This window comes from Schistocerca americana, chromosome 4 (assembly GCF_021461395.2).
Source record: "Schistocerca americana isolate TAMUIC-IGC-003095 chromosome 4, iqSchAmer2.1, whole genome shotgun sequence".
Classification (NCBI taxonomy): Eukaryota; Metazoa; Arthropoda; class Insecta; order Orthoptera; family Acrididae; genus Schistocerca; species Schistocerca americana.
The window spans coordinates 62,492,599-62,502,503 of record NC_060122.1 but is presented as its reverse complement, the minus strand read 5'-3'; the positions used below and the strand labels follow the sequence as shown (position 1 = coordinate 62,502,503).

The following is a 9,905-nucleotide window of genomic DNA, read 5'->3' as shown; positions in this document are numbered from 1 at the left end:
TGCAGGTTTAATGACTTCATTATCATGTCCGCGAGACCCGGGCAGCTCGCCGTGAATAAGTGACGAAGACGCGGCGACCGGCTCTCAGTCGCCAGTGGTTGGCAACCCGCGCTACGAGAGGTCTGCATACTATACGACGCCGCAAGTCATTACCTGTGAGCGTCCGCTGCAGCTGCGACCACGGCCGGTCTCTCTACTGAGAACGTCGCCTCTCTTCGTCCTGTTTGGTGGACCCTCAACGCTACACGCTGCTCTACAAAAACTTAAGCACGAGACAGATGAAGTAACATATCAACTAGCCGGTGCCAATTAATCACAGTGCGCGACCACATTGTCAGAGGTCTCTCAGTCAGGCACAGAAAGGTGGACGCCACATGGCGTGAAGTGAGTGTGACCATCACACCAGATGGGGCGAAGTAGTCGGAGGAACGGGGGAAGATAGCGTGTGTCGAACAGCGAGCAGTTACGGTGCACTGTCCTGTTGTTGCTCATTACAATATGGTCCGGACCGACTTTGCAGGGGAAGAACCATAGGCGGACTGGAAGAAAATACACTATATCTAGGAACACATTAATAAATACCATTTTTTTGTGAAATTCGGTTCAATTAGCCGGCCGGAGTGGCCGAGCGGTTCTAGGCGAGTCAGTCTGGAACCGCGCGACCGCTACGGTCGCAGGTTCGAATCCTGTCTCGGGCATGGATGTGTGTGATGTCCGTAGGTTAGTTCGGTTTAAGTAGTTCTAAGTTCTAGGGCACTGATGACCTCAGATGTTGAGTCCCATAGTGCTCAGAGCGATTTGTACCACTTTTTTCGGTTCAATTAATCCTCGGGCATGTTATAAACGACTAAAAGGCAAATTTTTTATTTTATTTTATTCATCATTTATCACAAGAAACGGACCAAAAACATACGAGAAAACTACATGTTTGTTTCAAATGTCCGCCATTTTATTATTTTGTAGAATTTAAAAAAAAACTATACTGTTACCGCGCGCACAATATCCTGTAGATTGAAAAAATTGTTTTTGGTTTCAAATAAGATTTGCAGACGGCAGGACAGAGCAACTTTAACTCCTCGGATACGGATCTTAATGATAACTGAATTTCATTAAAAAGTCAGAAAATGTTGTACAAGATTGGGTAAACAGTTTGCAAAAACATTTACTTCGATTGCTTCATTATATGAGGAAGACAGAGATTAGAATATATCGGTTAGATAATTGAGACGTAGGTTGCTAGCGCTACTCTGAAATGAAAAGATTGGCAAAGGAGAGGAGGCCCGCATCAAATCAGCCAGAGGAATGATTACTTGCTAAGAAAATAATCTTAAACATCCCTAATATTGTGGGTTGACCGACGTATTTCACCAGTGTCTTCTTTTTTACTCATCAGAAGTATAGATGGCTCTCCCAAGGATGTCAACAGTTGTAAGTTAGTGGCATTTACTGCAGGGATCTTATTTGGTTCTTTCGGTGCTCTTTAAGGTCATCTCGCAGTATCATATCTCCCAGCTTCATCTATTTCTTCTTCTCTTTCCATAATCTTCTTTCTCCTAGCCGTTAACCGTTATTTGCACGGAGTCGGTATGTTAATTACTGTATGTGATGGTGTTAGTGGACATCGTCTAGTCTTATCCCATGTGAAAGTCAGAGAACGTCATTGAAATCATTCAACATCGCGTAACTGGGGCCGGAGGTCGAGACGCGCCCGGCAACCATCTAATCGTATGTGGAAAACCCCCTGAAAACCACAACCAGGTTGCACAGCACACCGGCCCTCGTCGTTAATTCGCCAGAGGGATTCAATTCCTGGGCGATCTGCCTCCACGAATCCCGTAAGTGGTTTGCTTTCAGCGCGGCTACGCGGGTGGGTACTTCTCTTTCTATACCAGTGAGTTGAAATTAATTTCCCTTTTCTAACCCCCTGTAATATTTCTGGCCTTACAGCCATCGTACTGGCTGCAAGAAGCTCCTCTTAGAGCAGTTGAAAAGACAGCAGTGGCAAGATGATGTAACGTGGTATGACGTACCGATGACAGATGGTTTGTTCGGTACGGGTATCATCAGATTAACAGCCTAAAGTGTAGTCCTTCTCTGCGATTGGCTGCTGCGTTCCGAAGTTGCACGCCAAAACGATAATTTTCCGTTATTAATGTTAGAAAAACTTAACAGTTTAGTTACTTGCATTTCATGTAAAAGTATCTCTCATTAGCAGGCTCTCTCTCATTTCATTATTTCAAAAGTGTTAATTACCAGCAGAATAGTAAACGAAAAGGCAGACGAAGCACTTCGGAGATTTTAGGATATCGCCTAATTTGGACGGCGAGTGAAGTGGTTCGACTGTAAGGTCAGAGCGGGTTTGGCAGTCTCGGTCCGTATCGGTTGAGACGTGAATTAGAAATTTCTGTTTGTTTGTTCATGTAACTGAAAACAATTTGATAGTAACTAAGCATATAGGAAGTTCATTGTTTTGTTTATTTTTTATGAACGTGTGAAGTATGGAAATGATTTGTGATTCATGAAAGGGGAAGTAATTGGGCATTTTCTCATATACTGCTAATAAAAATAGCTTTTTATTCTGTATAAACAGACAGATTGAAAAATTTTTTATTCATACGGTATCTGTTCTTTCATTTGTATTGTAATAGTGTATGAAAACATGTTTATTTAAAATATGTTTAAAATTGTTACGAAACTAAATTAGGGCGTTTGGTATTGTTTCATGAAATTGTACTGGAGCTGTATGCTGAGGATGGAGATGGGAGGATGGACTGATAGTTGTTGAATTTAAAACCAGTTGGGAAAGTCTGGAGTTTCACAGTGCAAGACCACGTCATGGACAACAGAACAATCAATATTGGTTGCTGTTGTCGGCTGCTTGCGCATGTTCTGGTAAAAGTTGTGTCTCCGTGTATTAGTTAAATGTATAAGTGTTGTGTTTCTTTTATTTGTAACCATGTGAAGTGGACGTCTTTTGATGCACCCATATATAATTAAGTGCAGAACGGCATGGGGAGGACGGGTGTAAACAATGTTTCATCGAAATGAAAGGATGGCAATGTGCCGATAGTAGTTGTATACCAGTTCCACTTTTATCACAAATAGCTCGTCAATTTAAAAGAACGGCAATGCGACAAAAGTTAATAACAAAGTAAGTTCTTCACGAGAAATGTTTTGTTGAGTTTAGCTGACTACAGTGTGCCAAAGTAGCTTGATACATCGGACTGCTACAGAGTATTCTAGCGGTAATGATAGAGTATGTTAAAAAAATAGACTATCAACACCAAAAAGGTGCAGTACAATGCTACTCTGAAAATCTTTACGAGTTGAATAATGTAATTACTACATAAAGTGTAACTAAAGATTAATACACGAATTTATTGAGGGCAAGATACAGTTTTTTTTATATAATCACAAAATAATTAAGTCTATGAGTGTATAAATCAATTTCAAATTTGAGAATGAAAAATTCAAAGCAGATTCAATTTTTGATAAACAGTAATGAATCACAGATATTGTAGAATGGTATGACTCTTGGTACACGAGGGCTGAAATTTTTTTAAAAATTTGAGTAAAAAATTTGTTTATTTCGCATATTAATGGTTGTCTGCGAGAGCCTCCCAATTTTTCGATTATTGGAAATCTCAGGAGATTTATGGGTTTGCAGCCATCATATTCGTCTACAAGAAGCTTTTCTTAGAGCAGATGAGATAGCAGCAGTGGCAAGATGACATAGCGTATTGTGAGGCACCTAACACAGATGGTTCGTTCATTAGGGTATCGTTAGGAAGACCGCCTAAATTGTGGTCCTTATCCGCGATTGGCTGCTGCGTTCAGGAGTTGCACACCAGAATCATAATCTTCTACTATTAACATTAGAAAAACAAAACAGTGCATTTAGTTGCATTTCATGTAAAGGTATCTCTCACTAACAGGCTGTCAATCCTAATTTTCAAAAATATTAATTACCAGCTGAATAGTAAACAACTGCTAAACGAAAAATCAGGCAAAGCATTTCAGAGACCTTCGGATTGCACCTAACTTGAATAGCGGGTGAAGTGGTTCGGTTGTAAGATCATGGCGGATGCGGTAGTCTCGGAAGACAGACATGTTGTCTGCCATGGTCGTATCGGTTGACAACTGAATTAGCAATCTCTGATTGTTTGGACATGTAACTCAAACAATTTGATTATATCTATGTAAATAGGAAGTTCATTGCTTATTTTTATGAACGTGGGAAGAACTGAAATGATTTGTGATGCATAAAGAGGAAAGTAATGAGCAGCAACAAAATTGAGAACAGCGAGAAACTCAACATCAGGATTGAGGGTAACGAAGTTAAGGAAATTAAGGAATTTTACTACCTGGGGAGCAGAGTAACCAATGACGGACGGAGCAAGGAGGACATCAAAAGAAGACTAGCCCCACCAAAACGGGCATTCCTGGCCAAGGAAAGTCTACTTGTATCAAACATAGGCCTTAATTTGAGGAAGAAATTTCTGAGAATGCACAGCATTGTATGGTACTGAAACATGGACTGTGGGAAAATCGTGTATTTGAGATGTGGTGCTACAGATGAATGTTGAAAATTTGGTGGACTGACAAGGTAAGGAACGAGGAAGTTGTGCACAGAATCTCAGAGGAAAAGAATATGTGGATAACACGGACAAGGAGAAGGACAGAGCGCTAGGACGTCTGTTAAGGCATCAGGGAGTAACTTTCATGGTGCTAGAGGAAGCTCTAGAGGCAAAAACTGTAGAGGAAGACAGAGATTGGAGTACATCTAACAGATAATTCAAGACGTAGGTTGCAAGTGCTACTGTGAGATGAAGAGGTTGGCACAGGGGAGAAATTCGTGGCGGACGGCATCAAGCCAGTCACAAATTAAATGAAATGTCGTGTGGCTAGGGCCTCCCGTCGGGTAGGCCGTTCGCCTGGTGCAGGTCTTTCGAGTGGGCGCCGCTTCGGCGACCTGCGCGTCGATGGGGATGAAATGATGATGATTAGGACAACACAGCACCCAGTCCCTGAGCGGAGAAAATCTCCGACCCAGCCGGGAACTGAACCCGGGCCCTTAGGATTGACATTCTGTCACGCTGACCACTCAGCGACCGGGGGCGGACAAGCCAGTCAGAAGACTGGTGATACAAAAGAAGTTAAATATAATTACGTAGCTTATCGTATTCTACTAACAAAAAACGAGTGGCATCCTGCGTAAAAAAAAATGAAAATTTAATTGTGCATACAATATCAGTTCCTCGCTGAGGGTTTATTACAGCCTGAAGATAAAGGGTTCACGACCTAGGTGATGTTTCCTGCGCAGGGGACAACCGCTGTAGAACACAGCAGGTTGGTGATCATTAATTAGAACTTATGTTTTCCAGTCAGGGCGGTTGGAAGTAAATAGGCACCTCGCATACACTGCAATAATAGTAGAAATGAGATCACTGACACGTCATATAACATAAAGGAGGTATGAAAGATAAAAATTTTCGACGGAAATTGCGTAACACACACCTACATATCATACTCTCTCACTTCCTCTTTCAACTAGCCGCCCTCCACTTCCCCCTCCCCCGCGCACCACAATATTCTTCCACCTTACAGCTTTTCCTTCTTTGTATAACTATAGCTTTCAGTCTCAGCTCTTGATATTGGTACAGTTGCTTCTCTTTTCTCCATAATGTCTTTGATTTTTCTGTAGGTAGTCATACATGTTTCTACAGCCTTTACCTATCGCGAAAGACACAACTCTTTCAGCACAGTGGGTAGGAGCGCGGAAATGCTAATGGACCAATGCACTGTATGGCGGAAACGCAGTGTGCTTTAAGACGGCCTCGCTTGAAGTAATCACTTTACAACACTTTTTTTTTTTACAGGGTAACTGTAGGCATCGACTCACATCAATCAAATCACGAGATACGTGCTCTTTATAAAAATTTACTGAGTCAGATATGCAGCTAGAGAAATTGTCATCTAGCAGGGTATTTAGGGATAATGTTACTGAGTCAGATATGCAGCTAGAGAAATTGTCATCTAGCAGGGTATTTAGGGATAATGTTGTTGTTGTTGTGGTCTTAAGTCCAGAGACTGATTTAATGCAGCTCTCCATGCTACTCTATCCTGTGCAACTTCTTCATCTCCCAGTACCTACTGCAACCTACATCCTCCTGAATCTTCTTAGTGTATTCATCTCTTGGTCTCCCTCTGCGGTTTTTACCCTCCACGCTGCCCTCCATTGCTAAATTTGTGATCTCTGAATGCCTCATAACATGCCCTACCAACCGGTCCCGTCTTCTTGTCAAGTTGTGCCATAAACAACTCTTCTCCCCAATTCTATTCAATACCTCCTCATTAGTTATGTGATCTACCCATCTAATCTTCAGCCTTCTTCTGTAGCACCACATTTAGAAACCTCCTATTCTATTCTTGTCCAAACTATTTATCGTCCACGTTTCACTTCCATACATGGCTACACTCCATACAAATACTTTCAGAAACGACTTCCTGGCACTTAAATCTACACTCGATGTTAACAAATTTCTCTTCTCCAGACACGCTTTCCTTGCCATTGCCAGTCTACATTTTATATCCTCTCTACTTCGACCATCATCAGTTATTTTGCTCCCCAAATAGCAAAACTCATTTACTACTTTAACTGTAACATTTCCTATTCTAATTCCCTCAGCATCACCCGACTTATTTCGACTACATTCCATTATTCTCGTTTTGCTTTTGTTGATATTCATCTTATATCGTCCTTTCAAGACACTGTCCATTCCGTTCAACTGCTCTCCCAGGTCCTTTGCTGTCTCTGACAGAATTGCAATGTCATCGGCGAACCTAAAAGTTTTTATATCTTCTCCATGGATCCTACTACCTACTTCGAACTTTTCTTCTGTTTCCTTTACTGCTTGCTCAATAATGTTTAGATGTAGACCCCCCACCCCTCTCGGATAGCTGCACACGTTGGCCGGGTACTTAAAGGGTTCTGGGAGGCGACCTCTACATCTACATCTACATTTATACTCCGCAAGACACCCAACGGTGTGTGGCGGAGGGCACTTTACGTGTCACTGTCATTACCTCCCTTTTCTGTTCCAGTTGCGTATGGTTCGCGGGAAGAACGACTGTCTGAAAGCCTCCGTGCGCGCTCGAATCGCTCTAATTTTACATTCGTGATCTCCTCGGGAGGTATAAGTAGGGGGAAGCAATATGTTCGATACCTCATCCAGAAACGCACCCTCTCGAAACCTGGCGAGCAAGCTACACCGCGATGCAGAGTGCCTCTCTTGCAGATTCTGCCACTTGAGTTTGCTAAACATCTTCGTAACGCTATCACGGTTACCAAATAACCCTGTGACGAAACGCGCCGCTCTTCTTTGGATCTTCTCTATCTCCTCCGTCAACCCGATCTGGTTCGGATCCCACACTGAAGATCAATACTCAAGTATAGGTCGAACGAGTGTTTTGTAAGCCACCTCCTTTGTTGGTGGACTACATGTACCTGGTCCCAGTTCAAATTTTCCAGACCAATTAAAGACAAGAGTCTCGCTGGCTACCACTCTTGATGTGGTTTTTAAGCGGTTCCCCACATCCCGTTAGGAGAATACTTGACTTGTACTTACGTCACCGCCTCAGGTACAAGTTAAGGCTCTGAGGACTTAACTTCTGAGGTCATCATTCCCCTAGAACTTAGAACTACTTAAACCTAACTAACCTAAGGACATCATAAACATCCATGCCTGAGGCAGGATTCTAATCTGCGACCTTAGCGGTCGCGCGGTTCCAGACTGTAGCGCCTAAAACCGCTCGGCCACTCCTGTCGGCTACAAGTTAAGCAGAAATTAAGAATTTACTCTAGGCACAGAGACATAGGGGACCCTGATTACATCCTGGTTGGTGAATGGGACCCTGATGACGTGAGATGTTTAGTTTCCTTACATCTGTTATCAGCAGCAGCAGACTTGTATGGCTGATGAGGTGCTACTCTACTACTATATACCATTCTTTATAGCTCCGTACTCACGCACAATCGATATGCTGGTAGTGCTTCTAAAGTCACGAGTAGTTTCATACGCTCATTTTATGTCACTTCTTCCACCTAGAGTCCAGCGATGCTCGACGGCTCGTCTAGTCTCCATGCAGCTGTGGCTTTTCATTCACGTTTCCACTTCACAGTCACGACACCAGCAGTTGAATTAGACAACTTTATATATGAAGACAGTAACTGTTCTCGAAAGGACAGATACTGTTGATGACCATGCAGCTTTTCCCTGGAATGAATGATGACTAACTGAAACCCTCAGCTGCCGACAGGTGTTGTTGATATACCTCGACGTGGACAGCCGAAAATGTGTGCCCCGACCGGGACTCGAACCCGGGATCTCCTGCTTACAAGGCAGACGCTCTATCCATTTGAGCCACCGAGGACACAGATGAATAGCGCGACTGCAGGGACTTATCCCTTGCACGCTTCCCGTGAGACTCACATTCCCAACTGTCCACAATCCTACATATGTAATGTACCTTATGGACATTTGACCATCCACTCAGCAGGAGATCCCGGGTTCGAGTCCCGGTCGGGGCACACATTTTCAGCTGTTCACATCGAGGTATATCAACAACACCTGTCGGCAGCTGAGGGTTTCAGTTAGTCATCATTTATTAGACAACTTTATAAGAACTGAAAGGTGTCCCTGATGGATATGTCACTCTAGTGACATCCACGCCTAGTCCACTCCCCTGACGGACCCACTCTACTGGCACTGCTTCACTACTGACAGCACAGTGCTCTCTGCCTCCTTTTATACAGGCCTTCTGCACCTCCCTGCGGTATCAGCCGCCATCCGGTGGACCGCACTTTAAAACACGCCCGCCGCCTGTCAAGCCGCCACGTTTCCTACAGCCTGAGGTCGCAGCGACGAACCCTTACGCTGCTGCTAATAATGTGCAAGCATTTCCTCTCCCGAACTCCAGCGGCGGGTCTACGTAAGTTCAAACATAGATGCATAGAGCCAGTTCTGTGTGTTTACCATTTCATAACATTTGCCGGCAGCTGTGGCCGAGCGGTTCTAGGCGCTTTAGTCCGGAACCGCGTGACTGGTACGGTAGCAGGTTCGAATCCTGCCTCGTGCATGGATGTGTGCGATGTCCTTAGGTTAGTTAGGTTTAATTAGTTCTAAGTTCTAGGGGACTGACGACCTCAGCTGTTGAGTCCCATAGTGCTCAGTGTCATCTGAACCATAACATTTACAGATCTTCATAGCGGTAGAGGTAGTCATCTACGGAATAGCCATGATCCTGAAGACTGACTGAATTGTATACCTTTGTTGATATTTTACGTAGAATAAATTAATATCAGGATTTTCTGTCCACGCACCGTATTTTTTTCTCGCTCCTGTGTGCACTATAGGCCACAAAGGGTGCAAAGGAAGTCACAGCGTTCTCGTGGTATTTAGTGGTTAATGTGCCATTACGTAGGGCTATTCCAAGATTTCGGTCACACAATGTACGCTGTGATCAAGTCCCACAGTTGCGGAAAATATTAGGGGGGATTGCAATACGGTGTCGACCGAAACTAGGGCATTTAATTCGATATTGGTGTGTCTGTGACGGACAATAAATTCTTTTCAAAGCAATGAGTCATTAGTCCAGTTGGACCGAAACGTCGTTCCTTCCAATTAGGTTATTGTTATTCTTTCATGTTTCGCCTGTAATGAGCAGATGTGATAAACAAGACCATACCTTCAGACATCACATGAGATGTCATCGGCTAATATTTGAGTAACGAGTTACAAGTTTAATTTTAGTGTATGAACATTATTCTTTTCTTCTGCATCGTTATTGTTCCCACTCGGCTTTGCTGCCCATGTAATAACGGTCTGCTACAATGCGGACAGGAA

At 43.4% G+C, this 9,905-nt stretch overlaps 1 non-coding gene across 1 annotated transcript; it reads right to left on the bottom strand.

Annotated features, from left to right (window-relative positions):
* Positions 1-8,359: 8,359 nt before the first annotated feature.
* On the bottom strand, positions 8,360-8,433 carry Trnat-ugu. The gene has a single exon. It is a non-coding gene; the product is annotated as a tRNA-Thr (tRNA).
* Positions 8,434-9,905: the final 1,472 nt, after the last annotated feature.